Raw genomic sequence first — 22,262 nt, forward strand, 5'->3', positions numbered from 1 at the left:
GAAGTCTCGGGGGCCACAATGAATGGCATTTAGCCAGGATGGACAGGGAAGGTGACCCTAGCTGGTGTATTCCAGGAGCTGGGAATGGAGGGATCACTTAATAACTGTCTGTCCTGAGGATTCCCTCGGCACAATGAAATTGGCTGCTGTTGTGAGACAGGATCCTGGGCTAGTTGGACAACTGGCATGGCCCAGTCTGGCTGTTCTGATGTTCTGTTTGGCTGTTCTTGTCCCCTCTGGGCAACGGAGAATGGACCCTCCCCCCATCCTGAAGTGGACAGAAAATAGCCTGTGAAAGGCTAATGTGGGTAAGCAAAAAGGTATACTTCTTGTGTCTCTGGTGATCTAGTGGTTAGGATCCAGCACTCTCCCTGCTGTGGCCTGGATTTGATTCCCACTCAGGGAAACCAGCCTGATGTTTCACATAGACACTGCCTAGTCATTTTTCTCACCTCACTGCCACATGTTACAGCAGCTGTGATCCAAGAGATTACTTCAGGCTCCTTCCCACCTCTCCCTCACTGCTAAGACAACACTTGCCATTTTCAGAAGGGGCAGAGCTGGGTGACTCTAACTGCCCTCCCCTCTCCTGCATGGGCAGCGCTGCAGGAAGCTCTGTGGCACACACAGCACTAGCCCAGCGCAGTGTCAGGTGGGCACAAGATCCATTGGTTCAGTTTGGTTGTTGAAGGAGACAACACAGAACTGGCTCCAGCCCCGACTCAGTAACCTAGGGAAATGACCCACCAGGCCTGGGCCCCTCGGAGAGGCAACGATTCCCCACTGGCCAGGGCAGAGCCTCCCTCTTACATGTCCATGGAGTCTTCCCTTCCTGTCACCCCCCTTCCCGCACCCAGGTACTGCCTCTTCCCTTCACTCAGCTCTCACTGCTCGGTGCTGCCAGGGAGGGGCCTCACTGCGAGAGCCGCCTGGGCGGGTTCCTGCCACAGAGACACGTCCCAGAGCAGGACGGATGCTCAGACCGACACTGAGTGTTGCTCAGCGCTGGGGTGAAACAGGGAAGGACAAAAGGGTCTAATTGCACCTGCAGCCTTTCAGAACAGTCCCCGGCCCCACCCGCAAATTCCAGCCATTCCCTCCACCCTTGCTGGGCTCCCCTGGGCACTGCCTGGACTCAGGCCTTCCCGGTGCCAGCCTAAGGGCTCTGGGGAGACATGGCAGCACACTTCAGGGCAGGGGTGGGCAATGAGTTTTCATGGGGAACCACTCCCAGGGCTGCACTTTTCCATGGTATTAACGGAGGAGGTGGGGGTCTGGGATGCAGGTTGGTGCAGACAGGAGCTTGGGGCAGAGGACTGGGGTGCAGGAACGGTTGCAGCGTGTTGGGTTGTGATCTGGGGCAGAGAATTGGGGTGCAGGATCTGGGAGGGTTGGGCGTTCAGGGAGGCAGAGAGTTTGGTTTAAGTGGGGTACCAGTGGGTTGAGGGAAGGGAGGGGCTGGGGTGCCAGAGGCAGGCTCTGACTGGGAGACACTCCCAGCAGCCAAGCACATTTCTCAGGCAGCTCCTTCTTTGGCACAGATCATACCCCTGGGTGAATAAGAGCTTGTGGGGACTGGCCAGGGCTTCAAGCAGGCAGCTCCCATTGGCCACAAACAAGCTTGGAGCAGGGACCAGGCATGAAGCCTTTTCCTCTACAGCTGAGACACAAAGGGCCCAGCAGCTCCTTCTCTCAGCTGTGCATGGGGGCAGGGCGAGCAGGGAATCTGCCTGAGGCTTCTTGCTGCCATATTGGGTGGCTTCATGGGCTGGATCCAGCCCACTGGCCTGTATTGCCCAGGCCTGGCTTAGAGGGAACCTTGGCTCTGGGCTGTGAGGGTGGCCCAGCTGCCAAACATCCCGGACAGAGAATTACAGGCCAGACAAGCTTTTGCAGCAGCCAAAGTAGTTCAGTGGGGAGAGTGTTAGACTGAAGATGTAAAGGTCCCTGGTTCAATCCCAGGCTTTGGCAGGTGCTAATAACTTCAAGTTGGTGTGTTTGCTTAGAGCTGTGGTCACAAGTTGCCCTGCAGGGGTGAAAGGGGAGCTGTGCTGCAGCTGCAGCCTGGGCTCTTCCTGCTTTCCCTTGGCCCTGGTCTCAAGCAGGGCGGCTACAGGGGTGGGGTGGGAAGTCAGATCACACCACAAGAAACACTCCCTGTTGGCCTGGCTGGAACATGGCAGGTCATCAGCCTTGTTCTGCTGCTGCCCAGGTGTCTCCATCCCAGACTCCACAACTATCTCTGGGGCTCCCCACACCCTGGGATTGGGTCCAGGTCCTCACAGTATGCTCAGTGCTTCCCCAGAGGGGTGCTGGCCCTCACATACCTTTCCTGGAATTCATTTACCTTGGGTCTAACTTGTTCTAGGTGGGGGGAGGTGGCCTTTCTCTGCAGGGCCATATGTTAGATAATTTAATTTCATGGAGGTTAGGTCCATAAAAGGCTATTAGCCAGGGGATAAAATGGTGTCCTTGGCCTCTGTTTGTCAGAGGCTGGAGAACAATGGCAGGAGACAAATCGCTTGATCATTGTCCTTGGTCCACCCTCTCCAGGGTACCTGGTGGTGGCCAGGCTTGGCCTGCCTCAGGCTGCGCACTGGTAGCCGGGCTGGGTCAGGCACATGCATCCTGCTGCCACCAGCTCCGCGCATGCGCCCTCCCTCAACCCCAGGGCACAATTGAACTGTCAGCCCGGGGCACCGGAATGGCACGGTCCGGCCCTGCCTGTGATGTGTCCCTGAAGGGGTCTCTGGGGCTTGTGCCTGTGACATGGCTTTCCGGAAGGCAGAAGTGCTTGATCTTAGCCAAACGACCCAGAAACAACACTTTATGGCAAAAAACATGAGGACGGCTCTTGGTCCTCATCCCCCGGCCACACAAAGTATCCAGAAGTCACTTCCACACCTCTCCCTTGGCTGCTCTAGAGCTTAGCCCAAAGTCTGATAAAAGCTACTCTCCCACCCAACAACCTCTGGGACTCCTCTCCCGCCCGGCTCCTCACACCACGGAGAGTACAGGGCAGCTACTACCCCAGCATCACCACTCCTGATCTTTGCCAAATGGCCAAGAAGTTATGCTTTACCCAAACCACACAGGCACCCTCTCGCCTCTGGCCAGCCTCATGGCAGTCGTGGGTTTCCCTCACTAATTTTCCCAGCAGCTTTGCAGGCAGGCATTGGTGGTATAGTGGTGAGCATAGCTTCCTTCCAAGCAGTTGACCTGGGTTTGATTCCCAGCCAATGCAGTGTAAAGAGGGAGCATCAAAGCTCCATGCTGAGCTTTTACTTGAACCCTGAAAAACAGGCACAAATGGGTCCTGCAGCTGTGGGCTTCCTCTCACGGCTCTTCATCGGCTCCTAGATCATGCACAGTCATGCGGTGCCTCCCTCACATACCTCTGCTGTGATTCCTTGATCTTGGCTCTGACTTGGTCTAGGATGCAGGGGTAGGAGGAGGTGGCCATAAATGTCGGCATTCCTCCGCATGGATTGCAGGGCCTACAGAGACTCCTCATTTGACCACAGCTCCAAGAGGGTCTTTATCTGTGGCCCAGACAATGACAGTGCCTGGCGTTTGCTGCACCTTGCTTGATTTGATTCCCAGCCAATGCAAGGTGGGAAGGGAACAGGTGACCTCCTGGGGGAGATCTTATTTAACCCTGAACAACAGGCACAAGTGGGTCCCACAGCCAACGGTTCCCTCTCACCGCTTTTCATGGGGAGCAGCTCAAACAAAACTAATTTGGCTGTTGTGGGGTCTGAATGGGGCTTGTACCCGTGACCTGGGCATTATTAGCATCAAGCTCTAAACAGCTGAGCCAGCAGGCCCATTAGTAGCCCCATAATAGAGGGAAAAGAAGAGTTTTCCCTGCTATTGAGGAAAGCCGGCCAGGCCAAGGGCCTTTTAGCCACTGGGTCTGTGCAAGCCGGAGCCTCCTCCTACCAGTTTTCTGTCCTGTTGCCTGAAAAGCTCACAGTTTTTTTTGCCTATTTCTGCTTCCCTGTGTATAGCAGGCAGCTAAAGGGTGGTGGTGCACACACTCACAGGGATAGAACAGTAGCCACAGCAAACTTACCTGTGGCCAGCACAGAACTTGAATCTATGACCTTGGCATTACTAGCTCCATGCACTAACCAACCGAGCTAGCCAGCTGACCAAAACACAGCTCACAAATAGCCCTTTCAGAAAAGTGAAACTGCTCTATGGTCCCAGACAACATCTTTGACTCCCAAAGTGCAGCAATTTCCTTCCAGCTCTGGCAGCGTCTGTGGCTGAGATGCACAAAGGAAGATACAAGATCCCTGGGGGGGTCTTTGCCGGATGAACGTGCCTGAGGAAAGAAGCTGGAAGCGCAACAGACACATAAAAGGGGCACGAGGGACAGTTTGAGTCACACACATGGCAGGGGGCACAGCTCAGCCAGGGACCTTATCCACTCACAGAGCTTCCCAGCTTCTCCATGCCCCAAACCGCACCAGGCAAACTGCCCCATGGGCCTCGCCTGCACCATGCTCAGGGCCTGGGGATTTTCTGTCACTTTGCCAGACCAAATAACTAGCCCCCCACTGCTCTGGAGTCTCTACCTCTCATGGGTCTACTCATCCTCCGGCTCCGCTTTGTCTCCAGACAGACCCTGCTCTGCTACAGCCACCTCCCTCTGCCTGTCACTTTTAGAGCAAAATGTGCTCCTTCATTCTGACTTTGAATACCTGGGTTTTTAGCACTCAGATCTGCATCTAACATCAGCATTTGCTAGGGAGGGGTCTGAACACCTTCTGCAGAGAGGGAGACAGCCTGCTGTAGAGCATCCTTGCCAACTGTTTCAGGGAGCAGAGGAAGGTAAACTCTTTGTCACTGAGAAAAAAACTGTTACCCTAGGTGGGACTTGAACCCACAACTCCTGGCTTCAAAAGTCAGTTCTTTGTCCATTAGGCCACTGTGGAGAACAGGAAAAAAAAACTGCTGGATACAGAAATTCACCCTTCTAAATGTCCCTTCTTCAACTTTTAGCTCCTGATGAAGCCCCTTTAAAGAAGCCAGATACACAGGAAGGGCTGATCACACCCCTCTGAAAATCAGCTTTCCATGGGTATCTGTAGCTGGCTACAAGTCATGGGCCCTGACATCTTGTCTCCCTCCCGAAACCAGGGAAGTGTCTCCCACCGCTTCAGCCTCCTGAGGCTCTATGGCCGGGTCTGTAGAGCAGGGACAGCAACACTCACAGCCCCACAGGAGGGCCCCTGGCCTAGCAATGTGGTCCCCTGAGCAGCCTCTGATGTTCCCTGCTTCAGCCCCAGAACCAGCCCTGAGTGAGGGGGGGCAGGGAGAGCAGCTCACACATGCCAAGGGGCTGGCCAGGGGGCAGGACATGAGCCTGCAAGGCAGCAGTGACATCACAAGAAACTTTTGCAGCACCTCAGCTCATTGGTTGGGAGGCAGTGACCTCACAGAGCATCCTTGGCAACAGCCAGGAGGGAAAGGGGCAATCTCAGAGACCCCCAAGGCCTGGCTGCCTGGAATCTCCTTTGTGAGGTTTCCCCTTGAACTCACCTCTAAGGCAGCCTCAGACCAGAGCACCCAGGACTCCTCTGCATGACGGGTGAAATGGTTTGCCGTGTGAATTCTGTGTCAGGTGACATCAAGCCTGGGCACTGAGATTATTTACCAGTTTCCCTGACCCACTGTTATTTAGAACTGTGATGGCCGAGTGGTTAAGGTGTTGGACTAGAATTCCCATAGGGTTTACCTGTGCAGGTTCAAATCCTGCTCACAGCTAGGCTTGTGTTTTGGCCACATGCCTTCGTAGGGCAACATGGAACCCAAACCCTGAGAAGAACATGCCTGTCCCATTAGAAGGGACAACTGCAGAAGGCAACAGAGGCTACAAAAGCAGGAGAAAACATGGATTGCAGGTTCCTGCCTAACAATAGGAAAACCAGTCTGGTTTTCAGCAGAGCCACCTCCCCATGGATACAGCCAGGGGACCAAGCAGCTCCAGTGGCCACTTGCTCTCCCCAAAAGCCAGCCCTGGTTGGGTAGAAAGATGCTGGGCCCAGCAGCCTCCCTTCACCTGGCAGAGGCAGAAGTGATGGAGACAGGCCCACGGGTGTGTGGGCTACAAGAGCCTCTTGTTCCCTTCTCAACAGTGCAAACATCAGGGAGAGTAGCTCAGTGATAGACTACAAATTATATGAGCGTTACTTCAAATCCAACTGACCATTCAATGGAAACATTTATTTCTCCAATTCCATTACATTCTAGGTTTCTATTCTTTGGATTCTTTAAATGAAATGAATCCTTATTGCTGTCCTCTGCCAACGCACATAAAGCAGGCAAACCCGTCCCTCAGCTGGAGCCAGCTCAAACCCGCTGTGTGTCGGGTTTCTGTTTCCATCCATTCAACAAGGGTGTGATTTGGAAGCCCAATGGCAGGTCCTTGGTCTCCATGGGCTGTGCTGTGCAGAAGAACAAGAACCACACCCAGCTGGTAAGGAATGGCCTAGTGTGTATTGCAATTGGTGGAGGAGTTGCCCAAATCTACCGGAGATGGGCAGGAGCCTGTTACACACACACACTAAACACCATGGCTACGTCTACACTGGCACCCTTTTCCAGAAATGCTTAAAACAGAACAGTGGCCAATGTAGACGAGCTTTTCCAGAAAAAAGCCCTGAGCTTTTCCGGAAAAAGGACTTTTGCCCAAGCAGGAGCAGCATAGTTTTTCTGGAAAAAATGACAATTTTACAAGTAGATCATCAGTGCTTTTCCGGAAATTCAAGGGGCCAGTGTAGACAGCTCGCAGCTTATTCCGGAAAAGCGGCTGCTTTTCCAGAATAAGTGGCCCTGTGTAGACACAGCCCATTATCAGACTGCCCTGTGCATATTCCTATCTTCCTTTGTGCACACAACATACCTGGGGCTCTCATTACTGGCCATCTGCCTTTCACACAGATCATTGATCCTTGTGACTTTCAGGTACATTCATATGGCAGCTGTTTAAACATAATGTGCTTCTATTGCATGCTCAGCACCAGAATCTCCGGCTATGTCTACACTACGAATTTTCTCAGCAAAAAAGGTGCTAACGAGGGTCTCATTTGCATGAGTCATGATCTTATTTGCATATTTTCTGGCAAACTGATTTCGCGCTGGGGTTGTTGTGCAAAAACAAGCAGTATGGAAGTTTTCTTTTTGTGCAAAACCCCCTTTTTCTGCAAGATCAGGATACCTCTTGGGGGGGGCATAAGAATCTTGTGCAAAAAAAATGTTCACACTACTTGTTTTTGCACAACAATCCCATTGGCAGAAAATATGCAAATGAGATCGTGACTCATGCAATTGAATCCCTCATTAACATATTTTTTTAAGGAGAAAACTTCTAGTGTAGATGTAGCCTCTGTGAGTTACCAGCAGTGGGGCTGTTAGTGTCGGCATCTAACTAATTGCACCATTAGGCCATGTCTTCACTCAGGTGGGGATCGCTGCTGCAATCCATCTTCCAGAGCTTGATTTAGCAAGTCTAGCTAAGCCTCACTAAATCAAACCCCGGTACCTCTTGCTCTTTGCTACTATCCTACTCCCACTGTTAGGGCACCATCAAGCTCAGCTGAAGGTAAAACCAATTCCAGATACATGTTGAAGAATGGTGGGAAGAAAAGACACACTGACCTGGCAGCAAGGCACTACTGGGAGTTGAACCCAGGATCTCCTATTTACAAGGCAGGCACTTTAGCCAACTAAGCCATGGTGCCCTCCTTAAAATCAGCCTTATAACTGTTCTACTTTATGGTCCCAGACACCCCCTTCCCATTCCAAAGTGCAGCCGTTCCCCATTCCCCTCCAGCTCTTGCCATGACTCAAGGCCTGAGCAGCCCAAGACATTAGATTGGCAGCTGGTACCCAAAACCTTTTTGTCAATTGTAGCACCAGGCCCCAAAGGGACAGACCCAAGGCAGCCGCCTGGTCCTAAGGCCGGGCCTGCAGCCAGGGGGAGGGAGAAGAATCTTTCCTTTCAGCTGGAGTTGAATCAGCAACCTAAGGACACTTGCCGAGCACCCGCTACAGGCCTCTGCTCTGCCAGCTGAGCTATGGAAGGTGCCTGGGGCAGGCTGCTTTGCCCAGGTGGGCTTTTGACGAGTGCCAGGGCAAGAGCCCCCAAAGGGGACGGCCTCCCAGGGGAGTCACAGGCGCTTCACCCGCAGAAGGACCCTTGAGTGAATCCAGGCAGAAACGCCGCGTCTCACTCCCTGCAGCTTCCCTTGCTGCCCTGGCAGGCGCTGCCCCTTCTCCCACCGACCTGGGCCTGGCCTCCCTCCCCCGGCCGGCACCACAGAAAGCCCCTTGGCATGAGCCTGGGCAAGCCAGAGGCCTCAGGCCTGTCCCCTCTGAGGGGCTTGTGCCTCGGCCTCCTCTGCCCTTGGTGCCGGCTCTCCCGGCTGCCCCTGAGCGCTGATGGCCAAAGGAGGCAGCAAGGCAGGAGAGGGGGGAGGAGCAAGTCCCGCTGAGGCCGGCAGCTTGGGCTCAAGCCTCCAGCCCCAGCACAAAACCTTCAGCCAGGCCCGTGTGGCTCCCTCCTGCCCCCGCACACGCTCACAGGGGGAAACGTGCCCCATGTTCCATCCCCGCGCCAGGCCTGGGCGACGGGCTCAGCCCTCGAGCAGCCCACAGGGCCTGTGAGGGATGGACTGAGAGCAGGGCCCCACTGACACCCCCCGTCCTGCCCCACTGGCCTGCGTGCGGCGCTGGCATGGGACAGGCAGGAACGGCAGCCGGGGAGAAAGTAGCTTGGACTGACGGGCGAGTCTTACTTGCTGACCAGACTCCCAGGCCCTGGGCTCTGGGGCCAGCCCCCCTGTGGGTCAGAGCCCCCTGGCCACAATGCTACTCCAGGGGGCCTGGTTCCAGGGCCACCTAACCCCAGGGCTGCAGGGCCAGAGGCCTTTGCCCTGGAGTCTCAGAGCTCCCTCAGTGTTGGCTGCAAGGAGGGGGAAACCTTCTCCCCAGGAACCTCTCCCAGGGCAGTGCCCCCATCCCAGTCCCTGCCCCTTGCAGAGGCAGGTAAGAGAGACCCTCCCTTCCCCAGAGAGCAGCCCCCTGGGGCTGTGGGAGGAGGATCTGGCCCTGGGCTGAGGGGGTTTGATCCCAGCCTGGGTCCAGGGAAACTGCTCCCAGCACGTGCAAGGTTGGGGGAGCGAGCAGATCAGTGTTTGCAGATATCTACACTTATTTGCACAATGTGTATGCAGATATGCAGGGCTTGGCAATTAGGGCAATCTGCCCGTGGTGAGTAGATTTTAGCCCGGTGTGTTGCTCAGTGCAGTCTGTGCATGCGCAGTGTGCGATTCTGCGTGGCTGGTGAGTGGGGTTCGCAGCCCCTTGGCAAGCCCTGCAGACATGGAAATGTAATGCTACTGGTCTGGTGAAAGTTTGTGAATGGGTTTGGCTGTCCATGCTGTAAAAACAAAGGCTGGAAATATTGGCTTGATCCATGGGGGGGCTGGCCTAATGCAAGGTGGGGATAATACTGGGTGAAGGTCTGTGGGAGTGGGGGGTTTCCCACCAGGACTTTGTCCCTCAGAATCCCCAGGGATGTTGGGTTTTGTCTTGTTTGGTTTCCCTTTTCCCTGCTTTCCTCCTCACTGGCAAGGAGGGGGCGGCTCTCTCAGCCTCGCGGTGGGAAGCCCTGGCACAGAGATGGGATGGGCAGATGCTCTGAGAGGGAGTCCCTGGGCTGTTTGGAGAGAGAACTTTCATTCTTCTGCATTGCTTCATGCCACCAGGATGGTTGCGTGGTTAAGCCGTGGGTTCAAACCCCACTCCTGGTAGCTCTCTGATTTGGAGAAACATTAATGTGGGTGGTGTTTTGTCCTGCTGTGAGGAAGGGGACTGGACTTCAGCTCCAAAGGTCTTTTTGTCTATGTCTGCAGTGGCAGTTTCTTGTGCAAGAAACACCCACACTGCCATGTGCGAGATGTGCTTTTGAGCAAGAGCATCCATGGCAGTGTGGATACTCTCTTGTGCAAGAAAGCTCTGATGGCCATTTTAGCCTGAGGGCTTTCTTATACAAGAAACCCCTGTCCAGTGTCCACACTGCCCTCTTACTCAAGCACTCTTCTGCAAGAGGATTTACACCTGGTAGAAAAGAGCAGAGCTGTTGTGCAAGAAGCCCTCTCTTACCTCGCTTTACAGTAAACCTTCTTGCGCAATAACCCACCACTGCAGACACAGCCCACCAGTGCAGACACAGCCTTCCAGTTCTAGTCCCAGTTCTGATTGGCTGAGCAGGGGCCAGTCACAGGGAGGAGACTCAGGACTTTGTTGTTCTCCTTAAGTCCCAGCAAATGAGCCAGAACCACTCATCTGCTCGGGGAATTGTTCTGCTTCTCGCCAGTGGCTGTCTCTGAGCAGCTCCTGAGTCTCTCTGTGTCCCGGTGCTTCTAACCCACTGGCTGAGCCATCCCTAGGCTGGGCTGTGGGGCTGTAGCTCCTTTGAGATACTTTATTCTGATCTGTCAGGGTGTGAAACTCCAGACTGAGGGGGAGTTTCAGCATCAGGCTTCTGGGTCCTTTTCTTCAGTCCCCCCCCCAGTCACCCACCCCCAGCCTCTTCCAGCACAGCCTGCCCCACCTCTTCCCCACAGGGCTTCCACAGGGGCCTCTGTCCAGGGAGAATGGGGAGCCCCTGCCCCCGGCACCCACCCACCCTGCTGCTGCTCCCACCAGAGCAGAGGATTCACCTGACACAAGTAAGTGCCTCTGTCCCCCCTGATCCCGGCTGCTGGGTCCCCTCCTGTTTAGCTGCCTGGCCCCAGGTAAGGTCACATGAGACTGCTCATATCACCCCCGCAGCACGGCACCCTGGGCAGCCGCCCTGCTTGCTCAGGTCTCAGGCTGGCAGGGCCTGCAGGGATACTGGGTTTGAATGACAAGGTGTTGGAGCAGCTATTAAAAGGCTTCTTCCTTGGCAGGGGCAATGTGCTTGTGGGTTGGCTGTTTTTGGATGACTGGTGCTTGCACATGCAGCTGGGCGTTAGCAAATCAGAACGATGCAAGTCGTGAGTGACCCAGCACCTCTGGAAATGGGAGTGGAGTAAAAAGTACAATATTGTCTAAAAAAATAAAATAACTTGAATAAAAATCAAAGTGTGACAAAAATAAATTACTTGAGTAAAGTACAAATACCCAAAAAAGGTCTTGAGTAGTGTAATCAAGTAGTTCTACTTAGTTATTTTTCACCTCTGCTCAGCAGACAGGGGTTATTGGCCCCTTGCTGGTCTGCGGACTGGCAGTTTGTTACCACTGACTTAGAGGAGCCCCAGGAACTGCAGTTTTAGGAAGAAACAGCAGGAGATTTTGATTGACTGCCAGGTGCTCCACATGCTAATCAGGAGGCGTGTTTCTGTAAACAGGGACACGGCGCATATTCTAATATACAGATTTCTAAACCTGGTGGAGTGTGTTTGAATGGGACAAGCACTTTGCTGAGATTATTTCTGTTCTTTAGTTTTCTAAGTGTTGTGTGAAAACATTCCTCATGAGGAGAAAGTGAATGCACGTGAGTGTGGGTGTGTAGGAGCAGGCTGCTGTTAAGACTGTACTTTCAGGGATCATTTCTATAGTTTGAACTAGAGAAATGCAGCTGAAAGTGGTTGGTCTTGCTAAGCATGAGGATGAGTGACAATGTTCTCTTCTGAGCATGAAGCAAGCTGATAGTGTTGCTTTAATGTAATTGCTGTCTGCTGTTGATGATTGTTTCTTTTTTCTTGTTGGGAAGCTGGAGGTAGAGAGCACAGGCTGCGTGGCTGGCTACTGTCAAAAAGTTCAAAATGGCTATGTCTACACTGGCATCCTTTTCCGGAAATGCTTAAAATGGAACAGTTTTCTGTTATAAGTATTTCCGGAAAAAGCACGTCTACATTGGCAGGATGCTTTTCCGGAAAAGTGTCTGTGGCCAATGTAGATGCGCTTTTCCGGAAAAAAGCCCCGATCGTCATTTTAACGATCGGGGCTTTTTTGCGGAAAAGACTACTGTGCTGTCTACACTGGCCCTTTTCCGGAATAATTTTTCTGGAAAAGGACTTTTGCTCGAACGGGAGCAGCATAGTTTTTCCGGAAAAACACTGACAATTTTACAGTCGATCGTCATTGCTTTTCCGGAAAAGCAAGCAGCCAGTGTAGACAGCTGGCAAGTTATTCCGGAAAAGCGGCTGCTTTTCCGGAATAAGTGGCCCAGTGTAGTCACAGCCAATTAGTTTTGAAGTAGAGAGGAGGAGGAGGAATTTCAATTTCTGGGGCCAACACCCCCACCTAGGGGTGCAGCAGCGATCTGGCTGCTTCCCTCCAATTAGGTAATGTGACACTGGGTTCTTCTGCGCCTCATCTATGATGCCACCAACTTGGGGTAGCACGTGCCCTGACAGTAGTAGAAGTACCAGTCCCAACAAACCAACGTTTCTCAGACACCTTTTGCTAGCTCAGCTGGTCGTGTGGAAGGCTGTAGTGTGTGCTTGGTAAGTTATCCTTAGGTTGCTGATTTGACTCTGGCTTGAAGAAGAGAGCCTAGAGCCCTAGAGCCCACCCTTTGCACAAGCTGGTTCCCTTGAGTCCATGTTTTCAGAGCGCTGCACTCAATTGACAATAAGATTGTGGATACCAGCTGCCAATCATGTTTCTTTGGCTGCACAGGCCTTGAGACCCTGGAAGGCTGGAGGGAAATAGGGAATGGCTGCACTTTGTAATTTAAAGATGTTATCTGCAACCATGCATTAGAACAGTTTTAGAGACACTGCTTTTTTTCAGAAGAGGCTTTTCTGACATTTGGCCCATCTACATGGACCCAAATATGGGGATAACCTCCTCTTTCGGAAGAGCCCTTATTCCTAATAAAATGAAGAATACAGGCCTTCTGAAAAAACATCCCACCTTTTTGGAAAATGATCTCCCTTCTTGCACAAGAAAAACCCTCTTGCGCAATGCCGTTCTTCCTGAAAAGTAATGTGTGTAACGGCATTGGGCAAGAGGGTTTTTCTTGTGCAAGAAGGGGCAGTTTAGACGCTCCTTCTTGCGCAACAGCCTCTTCTGAAAAAAATGGTGGCTCATTAGGTATGCAAATGAGACTTGGCAATATTCCATGCTTAGCCTCATTTGCATATTACTCGTGCAAGAAGCCGCAAATGTAGACATAGCCACAGTGTCCTCCCTTATTGTAGCTCCCCTTGGTGCCCAGGTAAGTGCCGCTCCTGCTACCTGGCCTGTGCCTGGGATAAGACCAACTCCCACATGAAAGAGGTGAGATCAGCTGATAATGCCCCTTGGTGCCAACCTGGGGAAGGGAGATGGGTCAGGCCAGGCACCTGTTGGGGGCTTGTGGCTTGGCCTCCCCTGCCCTGGGAGGTTGGTGTATGGGGCTGGCTCCTCCTGCTGCCTCCCTTGTGTGACTGGCCTAAGGAAGACGTAAGGCAGGAATGGGGCGGAGGAGGGAAGCCAAGTTGAGGGAGGCAGAACAAAAGCTCAATATCTCAGTAAAACTGAGTAGGGTGAGCAAAGGCCCCCCCAACCCCTTTCTTCTGCCAAAGTTAGTGGGGTGGGGCTGGCTGAGTGGAGGCAGAGTCCTTTGCCTGTCTCAGGGCATCTCAGGGAGGCTCCTTGCATCCCAGGAGAAGAAGGGGGCTCTGGGTGGAAGAAAACCAAGCAAAGCTGGTCCCAGTGGGCCTGGGCCAGGGCTCCAGTTGGCCCAGATGAGTCACAGGTGTCTTGTGTAGGTCCTGTGGTGTAAGGGGCAGCATTCAGGACTCTGAATCCTGTAATCTGAGTTCATATCTCAGTGGGACCTGCTGTGGCTGGGCTGGCTGCTACAAACCTCTCAAAATCCATCTTCTTTGGCTTCCTTTCCTGCAGGTTCCCTAGAGGGGAATGTGTGCCTCCTGCTGTGAGTCTGAAAACACCCCCCCTGTTAGCCTTGTTTGGCAGCCTGTGAGGGGCTGGGGCTCTGGAGATACAGGGTCAGGCCTATGCGTGGCTGTAGACAGCAACAGAGAGTCCCAAAAGCAAAAGGCTGAAAATTCAGCCTCAAACCTGCCCCCTGCTGTGGCCCTGTAAGGCAACAACACAGTGCTATTTTGGGGTACTAAGGCATCTGTAATAGCTATCTTTTGGGGCATGAAGGCATCTTTAACGTCCATCCTGCATGTTAACAGTGTCCCATTATTTTGAAATACAATGGGCTCGCTATTCCAACATCCCTGTAAACCTCATTCCATGAGGCGTAAGGGACATTTCAGAATAGCAGGTTATTTCAAAATTTGGTGCTGTGTAAACACCAAAGCATTTTTCAAAATAAGATCAAAATGACAACTTCTGTAGCTCAACTTGTTTACCATATGTCAACCCTCTGTCTACACTGAACCCTAAACTTGAAATAAGATACTACATCAGGGCTCTGTCTACACTACAGAGACAACGCTTTAGTGTAAAGAACACATCTGCTCTTCCACAAAATTTTTCGGAAGAGCAGACATGCTTTTTTGGCATCTCTGTGAACTTCATTTTATGAAGAAGAAGGGATGTTCCAAAAAAGGGTTTTTTTTCCCGAAATTTGGCCCAGTGTAGACAGGCCAAATGTCAGAAAAGCCTCTTCCAAAAAAAGAAGCAGAAAAAGCTATGCAAATTGGGGTTCACAATTTGCATAGCTTTTTCCAGAAGAACAGTGTAGTGTAGACACAGCCTGCAAGTTGCACAGCACTGGTAGGGGATATGGAGGGACAAAAGCATCTATCGACACCTGCAGCCTCTCAGAACAACCCCTGTCCCAACCCCCACGTACCAGGTCTTCCCTCCTCTCTTACTGGGGTCTGCTGGGAATTGCCTGGATGCCAGCCCACCCCAGTGTCAGCCTAAGGATTGACAGGTCAGTAGAAGCTGCATCCTGGAAATGAGGAAGCAGCTAAAATGACTCCAGTGGGACTTGAACCCACAACCTTTGAATGTCTAGCTGGGCTCACATTAACCATTACAGCTTAGAAGTCCAACCTGCTTTCCATTGCACCATAGAGCCTGATAGGTTTGATATCTCCACTCTCTGCTTTGCAGCATGGCAATTTCTGGGGGAAAAGAAAGGGAAGCCAGGTGTGTCTCTTTTGGGCGAGCAGGTAGGAAGAGAGGGGGGGGGTCACTGAGCCCCCAACAGTGAAAATTAGGACAAAGCTGCAGTTGGAGAACATGGGCATTGATCCCACTTCCTTTTCCACACAAAGCAAGGGGCCTCTCACTTGAGCTAGCTCCCCTGTGTGTGAACACCTCCTCTGCCACATCCACCTCGTTCCAGACCCCACAGCATCTCTGTGGCAGCCTGAGGCTCCTTTCTGAAAGAGCCACTTGTGGGACTGACACCCGTGGGCCGGTTAGGACGTGGTACTCAAATCACACAGACGTGTCTTAAGAGCAAGCCCCTTGTTTCAAGCCATAACGGGCTCACTATTCTGACGTCCCTGCAAACATCATGGCACGAGGAGTGAGGGGCATTTCGGAATAGCGATTTATTTTGAAATAAGTGCTGTGCAGTAGCACCAAATTAGAAAATAAGCTATTTCAAAATTGACTGGAAATAAGCTACACAATTTCATTGCTTATTTTGAGCTATGGGACACAACCCTAGTGAGTTAGAGCGCAGCTCTGTCCCCAGCTCCACTCACCCAGCCACCCAGCAACGTACTGACTCCCTCGCTGCCACGGGGCTGTTTGCATTGGCCTCTTCTCTCTGTAGCCAGGCTTCAGCCAGGACTGAGACTCAGGCAGGAGAATGTGACCCGGCTCCCTGCACCTGGGCCCTGCATTTCTCTCCCTTCAGAGACACTTGCTAGTGGAGGAATAAATCACATTCACATGAGTGTAGATTATGAAATGTTGTTGTTGCCGTGGAAACTCCCCACAGACCTTCCCCTGGGGGCCCTGTGAAGCCTGCTCACACTGCACAGGTTACTTGGAGGTAAGAGTGCTGTGTAGATGTGCCCATACTGTTGAGGACCAGCCTGCCGGGGGGAGGTTCTGGCCACTTCCTTTCCTTGTCTCTCTCAGACTATGTCTATATTCCAGGGCTACGTCTACACTGCAAGCTTTTTGTGCAAGAGCAGATATTCTTGAACATGTAAATTTATAGTACAGCATCAGATAACAGGGCTTCTTGCACAAGAGTTATTCCTCTCCCCACGAGGAATAAGCCCTCTTGCGCAATCACTCATCCACAAGGAGGCAGTGTGGAGAGCCAACAGGGGTTTCTTGCTCAAGAAAGCCCTATAGCTAAAATGGCCATCAGAGCTGTCCTGCGCAGGAGAGCGTCCACCCTGCCATGGGCGCTCTTACAGAAAAGCACTTCTCTGGTGAAAAAGCACATGGGAGTGTGGACACACTGTTGTGCAAGACCTTTTGCACAAAACAGTTCTTGAGCAAGAAGTCTGCAGGGTAGGTGTAGCCAGGGGCTGTTTGGGTTTTTTACTAGCACTGAGCTTTAGGGACTGGTCCTAGCCAGGAATGTGTCCAGGGCTGGTTTGTGACACTCTTAGGCCGTGTCTACACTGGGCGTAAGAGCGACGCTGTTGCAGTCGATGTTCCGGGCTCTAGGGAAGACCGGCTGATTAGAACTGAGCTGTGCAGTGTCTTATAAAGGGAACCGCAACTTCTCTGGAGATTTGCTGAGTTTTATATGAGGTTTTATCAGAAGGGACGTTGTGGGCTCTGGAACAAGGTGGATGGGGCAGAAAAACTCTTCACAGGTAGGAGAATAAGCTTGAGTGGTAGAGCGCTTGCTTTGCACGTGAGAGGCAGTGGGATTGATACCCACATTCTCCAGTTGTAAATGTTTGCTGCTTCCTCTTTTCCACAGACAGAGCCAGCCACGGGCTAAGTGCTTCCAGGGCCTTCTTCCCTCTTCCATAAGGCAATGGGCTGGTTTCAGCAGTGCAGGGGGCATCACGTTTGCCTCACAGGGAGCAGTTCCCTGGCTAAGAGTCAGGCAGACAAAGTCCAGCCTGTAACACCCAGAGGAGGGGATTTGCTTGCCAGGGGAGGGCAGACACAGACCAGCACTTGGGAGCTTGGCTGCCAGCTGCTTAGCACATCTGGACACAGAAGAATCCCAAGACTTGGTTCTGCCAGGCTCCAGTTTCCCCTCTTCTGTTTCTTTTCAGCTCCATGCAAACTGCCTCCCAGCTGTGGGTGAGGCTGAGTGTGTGTGAAACCAATTGCACTTTGGATGATTTTGTTAATTGTTTAAAAAGCCTCAGGCACCTCTTCTGCCTGGGGAGGTGGCTGTAACCATCCTTCCTGTGTGTCTATACTAGAATCTAAGACACAGATTAGAGTTTACTTCTCAGTGGTCCCGCGTCCCTCCTTTATCTCTGTGGTTACAGCCCCTGCTCTCTCCCATTTCTGACCCATCTCCCAGGTGTCCATGTTGTTCACTTGCCTGTGGGCTTTGGGCATCTGCCCCAATCAAACCTAGTTTAAAGCCTCCTCACTAGGTTAGCCAGTCTGCACCCAAATACTCTTCCCTTCCTCCACAGGTGAACCCCATCCCTGCTGAGCAGCCCTTCCTGCCACAGCATCCCATGGGCAAGGAAGCCAAAGCCCACTGCAGACGGAGCTGTAGCTTTCTGTGCCCAGGGGGCCAGACCCCACCAGGGCTGGAAGGCAGGAGGGAAGAGGACACCCTCACTGGGGTCTGCTGGGAACTGTCTGGACTCAATCCCACCCCAGTGTCATCTTAAGGATTGCCTGTTCTGTAAAAGGTGCCCTGGAAATGAGAAAGTAGCTAAAGTGACACTTGAACCCACAACCTTTGAATGTCTAGCTGGGCTCACATTAACCAGTGGAGCTTAAAAGTCTAACATAATTTCCATTGCACCACAGAAGCCAATGGACTGCTGAACTTGATATCTCCACTCTCTGCTTTGCAGCATGGCAATTGCTGGGAGAAAAGAAAGGGGAGCCAGGTCTGTCTCTTTTGGGAAAGCAGGTAGGAAGAGGGAGGGGCCACTGAGATGAGTCAAAATAGGGGATGAAAACTGAGCTGTAGTTGGAAAATGTGGGCATCAATCCTCCCACTGCCTCTCACATGATAAGTGAGCGCTCTACAACTTCAGCTAATTCCCCTGCCTGCGAAAGTCTCTACTGCCCCACCCACCTTGTTCCAGAGCCCACAACATCCCTGCGACTGCCCGAGGCTCCTTTCTGAAAGGGCCACTTGCTCAAGAAATCCCTATGGCTAAAATGGTCATAAGAGCTTACTTGGCAGGAGAGTGTCCACACTGCCATGGGCACTCTTGCAGAAAAGCACTTCTCTTGTGCAACAGCACATGGCAGTGCGGAGACTCTGTTGTGCAAGACCTTTTGCACAAGAATTCTTGCACAAAACAGTTCTTGAGCAAGAAGTCTGCAGGGTAGATGTAGCCAGGGTTGTTTGGGGTTGTTAGCAGCACTGAGCTTTGTACAACAGCCCAGGGAACATTGTGAAAAGGCAAAACCTTCCTGCCCTGGGTGTCCCTGGCCAGCCAGTGAGTGGCACAAAGGTTCCCTGAAGTGCTGACTTCAGGTGGATTGAAATAAATTTTTACCACTCAGTTGAGGTGGCCAAGTGGTTAAGGGGCTGAACTGCTAATGTGTTGTGCTCTGCATGCATGGGTTCGAATCCCATTGTTGTTAGGTGTTAATGACCCTCTCTGTTGCTTCTCCCAGAGGTTCAGTGCCAGCCCCTCCTGTTACCCTGCCTGCCCCAGCCCCTCCCACTGAAGTCTGGGGAAAGGGGAAATCTCCACAGAGACACTCCCAGATGGGACCCTCAATCCCTTCTGCCCTCAAGGGGAAACCTCACAAAGGAATTCCAGGCAGCCAGGCCAGGGGGGTCTCTGAGATTGTTGCATTCCCACCTGGCTGTTGCCAAGGATGCTCTGTGAGATCACTGCCTCCCAGCCAATGAGCTGAGGTGCTGTAAAAGTTCCTTGTGATGTCACTGCTGCCTTGCAGGCTCATGTCCTGCTCCTGGCCAGCCCCTTGGCATGTGTGAGCTTCTGCCCCCCTCACTCAGGGCTGGTTCTGGGGCTCAAGAAGGGAACATCAGAGGCTGCTCAGGGGGCCACATTGCTAGGCCAGGGGCCCTCCTGTCTGTGAGTGTTGCTGTCCCTACTGTACAGACAGGGCCATAGAGCCTCAGGAGGCTGCAGCGGTGGGAGACACTTCCCTGATTTCAGGAGGGAGGTGAGATGTCATGGCCCATGACTCAGAGCCAGCTACAGATACCCATGGAAAGCTGATTTTCAGAGGGGTGTGATCAGCCCTTTCTGTGCATCTGGCTTCTTCAAAGGGGCTTAATCAGGAGCTAAAAGTTGAAGAAGGGACATTTAGAAGGGTGAATTTCTGTCTCTGGGAGTGTTTTCTGTGTTCTCCTTTGCCCTAATGGACAAGGCAGAGGCATCCTCAGTCAGGGGTAATGTGTTTAAGTCCCACCTGGGGTGATAGTTTCCTCTTACTGACAAAAAACTTATCTTTCTTTGCTCTCTGAAACAGTTGGCAAGGATGCTCCTTACTGGCTCTGTCTCTCTACAGAAGTTGTTCAGACCCTTCAATAGCAAATGCTGGTGTTAGGTGCACGTCTGAGTTCTAAAAGCCCAGGGCTGCATCTAGACTGGCACCATTTTCCGCAAATGCTTTTACGGAAAAATGTCCGTGCCAATCTAGAAGCAGTTTTGTGCAAGAAAGCCCCGATCGCCATTTTCACCATCGCGACTTTTTTGTGCAAAACAGTTTTTAGCTGTCTACACTGGCCCTCTTGTGGAAAAACATTTCCGGAAAAGTGCTTTTGCCCTAACGGGAATGTCAAAGCCACTTGTCCTGTGGGCTCTGGAACAAGGTGAGTGGGGCAGGAAACCTACTCCCACAGAGGGGAATTAGCTCAAGTGGTAGAGCGCTTGCTTTGCATGTGAGAGGCAGTGGGATCGATACCCACATTCTCCAGTGATAGATATTTGCTTTTTCCTTTGCTTTACAGGCAGAGACAATAAGGGGAGCTAAGTGCTTCTAGGGGCCTCTTTGCAATAGGCAGTGGACTGGTTTCTGCAGTGCAGGGGGTGTCACGTTTGCCGGGCATAGAAAAGTTCCCTGGCTAAAATCCAGACAGGCAAAGTCCAGCCTGCAACACCCAGCGGGGGGATTTGCCTGCCTGGGGAGGGCAGGAACAGACCAGCACTTGGCTGCCAGCTGTTTGCACATCAGGACACAGAAGCATCCTCAGCCTTGGTTTTACCAGCCAGTTTCTTTTCAGCTCCCTGCAAATTGCCTCCCAGCTGTGGGTAAGGCTGAGTGTGAGTGAAACCAGCTGCACATTGTATGATTTTGTTAATTGTTTAAAAAGCCTCATGCACCTCTTCTGCCTGGGGAGATGTCTGTAATAGACGCCTAGTGTGACATCACCATGGGGTTTTACCCCTTTAACCTCACCCAGAGATTCCCGACAAGTCCACTCCTGTGTCCATCTCCACCTCAGGCCAAGTGTTTGCATGTTTCATATCTAAGGAAACTCCTTCTCCCTTTTTCCTGCAAATCCAGAGCAAGCTGTATCCTTCTGTGCCAATATTCCAATAAAGTGTATTATCCCACCAAGTCCCTGTGATACCAACTTCTGCCTGCTTATTACCCATCATCCTGTGTGTCTGTACCAGCATCTAAGACACAGATTAGATTTTGCTTCCCAGTGGTCCCACGTCCCTCCTTTATCTCTGCAGTTACAGCCCCTGCTCTCTCCCATTTCTGGCCCATCTCCCAGGTGCCCATCTTGTTCACTCACCTGTGGGCTTTGGGCACCTGCCCCCATCAAACCTAGTTTAAAGCCTCCTCACTAGGTTAGCCAGTCTGCACCCAAATACTCTTCCCTTGCTCGACAGGTGAACCCCGTCCCTGCTGAGCAGCCCTTCCTGCAACAGCATCCCATGGGCAAGGAAGCCAAAACCCCCTGCCCACGGAGCAGTAGCTTTCTGTGCCCAGGGAGCCAGACACTGCCTGGGCTCAATGGCTGGAGGGAAATGGGGAATGGCTGCACTTTGGGAGGCAAAAGTGTTGTCTGGAAACATAAAGAGCCATTTCAGCAGAGGGCACCATGGCTTAGCTGGCTAAAGCACCTGCCTCATTAACAGGAGATCCTGGGTTCAACTCCTAGTGGTGCCTTGTTGCAGCCTTTGCTCACATTTTCCTATGTCCTTCTTCCCCACACACCTCTCCACTCAGCCTTTTCCTGAACCAGCAGTTCCATGGGTGGCCAGGGGAGGCCTCTTCTGTGTCCCAGTATAAGTAAATGTGAGCAAAGGCTGCAGCAGTAACTGAATCCAGGTGCTGCTTTTTATTTGGCATGTGCTTTAGCCAGCTAAGCCGCTGTGCCCTACTCCGACCCACCTATAAACTGTTCTACTGTATGGTCCCAGACAACACCATTGTCTCGCAGAGTTCGGCCATTCCCCATTTCCCTCCTGCCTTCCCACCCTGGCGGTGTCTGGCTCCCTGGGCACAAAAAGCTACAGCTCAGTGGGCAGAGGTTCTAACATGCACATCTCCCCCAGATGCTGGCACTGTGGAGTTGCCTTTGAGGTTCTGCAGGGTTGGGGGAGGGCAAAATGGAGCAAACTTTGATTATCTGGCTTGTAAACCCCTTGGTCTCAGGGTTTAGGTTGGAGTCCCCAGGTGGGGGCCCGGCCTCCTTCAGTTTGGTCTCTTCCTGTGGGCACAAAATTGACATGAGAGAATTCCTTTGGCCCGCAGCAATCTCTGTTGGCCAAAGGGTTAGCAACCAAATATTTGCCCAAGCTTAAGTGCAGCAGCAGAAAATACTTTCAAGTGTGTTTCTGTGGTGTAGTGGTTATCACATTTTCCTAACAGGCAAAAGGTCCTTGGTTCAAAACCAAGCAGAAACACAGGGTCTTCCCTTATTGCGATTCCCCTGGGTGCCCACAAGGCAGTTCCAGGGCCTGCCCCCCGGTGCGGGGATGGGCGGCCTGTGTGCTGGCGTTCAGGAGCATGTGGGAGACAACTCAGCAGGTTAGGCAGATAGCTGCAGCGGCACAGGAGCCAAGCAAACAGAGCTGTAAACAGGGGAGTTTGAATGGGAGTTTGTAAGGGGAGTTTGGATATTGGAACTTGTTTGGAGTTTGTTTTTGCTGTGGAGGGGGTGTTTTGGTTTGTTTTTGTGTTCACCGGACTAATAGGATTTTGGTGAGAAAGTAGATAAA

At 52.3% G+C, this 22,262-nt stretch overlaps 6 non-coding genes across 6 annotated transcripts; 5 read left to right on the top strand and 1 right to left on the bottom strand.

The window, feature by feature from the left end:
- Positions 1-1,898: 1,898 nt before the first annotated feature.
- On the top strand, positions 1,899-1,971 carry TRNAF-GAA (transfer RNA phenylalanine (anticodon GAA)). Its single transcript has one exon. It is a non-coding gene; the product is annotated as a tRNA-Phe (tRNA).
- A 1,201-nt stretch (positions 1,972-3,172) lies between these two features.
- TRNAG-UCC (transfer RNA glycine (anticodon UCC)) lies at positions 3,173-3,244 on the top strand. The gene has a single exon. It is a non-coding gene; the product is annotated as a tRNA-Gly (tRNA).
- Positions 3,245-5,693: 2,449 nt separating this feature from the next.
- Positions 5,694-5,775, top strand: TRNAS-AGA (transfer RNA serine (anticodon AGA)). Its single transcript has one exon. It is a non-coding gene; the product is annotated as a tRNA-Ser (tRNA).
- A 5,812-nt stretch (positions 5,776-11,587) lies between these two features.
- Positions 11,588-11,802, top strand: LOC142821663 (small nucleolar RNA U3). The gene has a single exon (XR_012898351.1). It is a non-coding gene; the product is annotated as a small nucleolar RNA U3 (small nucleolar RNA).
- Positions 11,803-14,947: 3,145 nt separating this feature from the next.
- On the bottom strand, positions 14,948-15,052 carry TRNAR-UCU (transfer RNA arginine (anticodon UCU)). The gene is made up of 2 exons: positions 15,016-15,052; positions 14,948-14,983 (listed from the first exon to the last, which is right to left on the bottom strand). It is a non-coding gene; the product is annotated as a tRNA-Arg (tRNA).
- A 6,822-nt stretch (positions 15,053-21,874) lies between these two features.
- Positions 21,875-21,947, top strand: TRNAV-AAC (transfer RNA valine (anticodon AAC)). Its single transcript has one exon. It is a non-coding gene; the product is annotated as a tRNA-Val (tRNA).
- The last annotated feature ends 315 nt before the right edge of the window (positions 21,948-22,262 follow it).

This window comes from Pelodiscus sinensis, chromosome 31 (genome assembly GCF_049634645.1).
Source record: "Pelodiscus sinensis isolate JC-2024 chromosome 31, ASM4963464v1, whole genome shotgun sequence".
In the NCBI taxonomy this organism is placed as follows: domain Eukaryota; kingdom Metazoa; phylum Chordata; order Testudines; family Trionychidae; genus Pelodiscus; species Pelodiscus sinensis.